Source organism: Propithecus coquereli, unplaced genomic scaffold (assembly GCF_000956105.1).
Source record: "Propithecus coquereli isolate 6110/MARCELLA unplaced genomic scaffold, Pcoq_1.0 Scaffold117, whole genome shotgun sequence".
Lineage (NCBI taxonomy): Eukaryota > Metazoa > Chordata > Mammalia > Primates > Indriidae > Propithecus > Propithecus coquereli.
Genome location: NW_012135747.1, coordinates 956,273 through 959,021, shown reverse-complemented (window position 1 = coordinate 959,021; position 2,749 = coordinate 956,273).

Here is a 2,749-nt window from a genome sequence, read left to right as displayed (position 1 = left end):
TAATCTAGACACAAATCTTACATCCTTCACAAAAATTAACTCAAACTTGGTCATAAACCTAAATGTAAAACACAAAACTATAAAAATCCTAGAAGATAACAGGGTTCATTCCACAGCCCATAAAATTTATGAAAACAGAAATTCTTAGCTCTGGTGCCTTCACCAGCCACCAACACCTGGAACTGTGGGACTGATCTGTTGGAAAGGATATTTCTAAATACTTACTGTGGCTCAACATTTTCCTACCAGAAAGATTCCAATTCCTCCCATCCTCCTCTGACCCCTGGGGCTGACAGGTAGCCTCGCCCTGCTGCAGGCTGTGTCTCATCCTCCCAGCTGGACCCTCGGCATCTTCCAGCATGATGTGTGGTTAAGGGCTTGTGCTTTGGAGACAAACCACCTGGCTCAGCCTCTTTCTAGCTGTAGAAGTCCCTGGGCAAGTCGCTTAACTATGTACTTTGAACCTCAGTTTCCTTCACCATAAAATGGGTATATTAATATCATTTGCTTTGCAGAATGTGTTAAGGATTAGAAACAGGCATATATGGGCTGGGTGTGGTGGCTCACGCCTGTATTCCTAGCACTTTGGGAGGCCAAGGAGGTAGGATCACTTGAGGCCAGGCATTTAAGACCAGCCTGAGCAAGAGCAAGACCCTGTTTCTACACAAAATAGAATAATTAGTCAGGTATGATGGTGCAGGCCTGTAGTCCCAGCTACTTAGGAGGATGGGGAAGGAGGATTGCTTGAGCCTAGGAGTTTGAGGTTGCACTGAGCTATGATGACGCCACTGTACTCTAGCCTGGGTGATAAAAAAAAAAAAAAGCATGTATTATGCTTAAACCAGGGCCCAGCACATAAAAAATGCTCAGCAAATGGCAACGTATAAGTCTACCTAGCTAGGCTATGCTGCTGCAACAAATGCTCAGCCTAAGGGACACAAGCACAGCAGTCTGATGTGGATTGAGTGGCCCTTCCTTCTTGTGGCTCTGCCATCTAGAACTTCAGGGTCACTGTGTAAGGGGAAGAGAGAGCCAGGGTGATATGGATGCTTTTAAGGACCAAGACTGGAAGTGGCTTCCACCCCTGACATCCTTTTTCTATAGGTCAGAAATCAGTCACATGGCTCTAACCTCACTTTAAGGCAAATATGATTTTCCTCTGTGCTCAGGAACAAGAAATGGTGTGGTGAACACATAGCATTGTCCACTTGCTATTCAACATGACCATTGGCATCTTAAACATAAAATGATTGGTTGACTCAGCATACGAGGGAGGGAGAGGTCACTTTCTCCCAGTCTGACTCATGGTGGGACTCAGACCACCTGGAAGGCAGAGGTCTGAGCAGGTGGCAGCACTTCAGGGAAGGGTGAGGCTCAGAAGGGCAGGGGTTCCCTGGGTGGCCTGTGGCACCTACTGTCCTTCCTGAGGCTTCATTTGACTCCTGGCACTGGCCTCACTTCTGTGGCTTCCCAGGCAGGGCTGAGGTGGGGCCTTGGGCTGTTGGGAATTCACACACTTGTCCCTGCAGTCAGTGCCGAGTGTCACAGGTGTCCGTCCTCCCTGAGGCTCCCCACTCTAAGCCTCAGAGGCAGATCCTGTGTGGCCTAGGTCACTGGCTGGAGTCCTGCTGTCCTCACAGTGGCTGCAGGCTCCAAAATTTCCATGGATGCCTGTGGCCTACAGTGAAAGCCACAGATTGAGAATATTAGAACTTGGATGTTCTTGGAAATCCCTGAGCCCAGGGTTCTCTGGATAGCTAAAGAAAGAGATGCCCAGAGTCTGGCTTCACTATGTGTTTATGTTTCATATTCTGATCCAATGTCTTAGTCCATTTGGGCTGTTGTCATAAAATATCATAAATTGGGGGCTTATACACAACAGAAATTCATTTCTCACAGGTCTAGAGGCTGGGAAGTCCAAGTTCAAGGCACCAGCAAATTCTGTATCTAGTGAGGGTCCACTTCCGGGTTCATAGATGCCATCTTCTTGCTGTGTCCTCACATGGTGGAAAGGACAAGGCAGCTCTCTGGGGTCCCTTTTATAAGGGCACTAATCGCATTCTTGAGGGCTCCACCCTCATGACCTAATCACTTCCCAAAGTCTCTATCTCTTGATACCATCACCTTGGGGATTAGGTTTCAACATATGAATTTTGGGGGGACACAAACAGTCAAATCATAGCACCCAAATAACTCTCTCAGGCTCCTCTTCCACCACTCCCCACCAGGATCTCCATCTTGCCAGAACAACCTCCTCTGTCCTTAAACATGTTGATTAGAGTCCCAGCCTTACACCTCTGCCGATGCCATTCCACTGCCTGAAAGGCCACCCTTGTCCTTGACTTACTTGAGTTTTGTAAGACTTTCCCATCTCCAGAGCTTGCTCTTCATCTGGAGCTCTTGCAGCTTGGATGAGCCCGTGCTGTGGACCTCTCTGATCGTCCATGTCTTTACTCTACTCTGCATGTCCTTATGGGATTGTGTCCCTGTCCTTTCACCACCAGAGCTCCAGGAGGGGAAGGGTCACTAGTAATAACAGCAAATGTGTATTAAGCTTTATGTGCTAAGGCCTCAACACTACTGTCATCCTCATTACTTCCTGTTACAAACATAAGGATGGGAATTATCACTCTATTTTATGGATGAGGAACCAGGTTCAGAGAGATTGAGTCACTTGCCCAAGGTGATCCAGTTGGTGAGTAGCAGAGCAAGCATTCAAATGGAAGTGTGACCAACCTTGAGCTCCAGC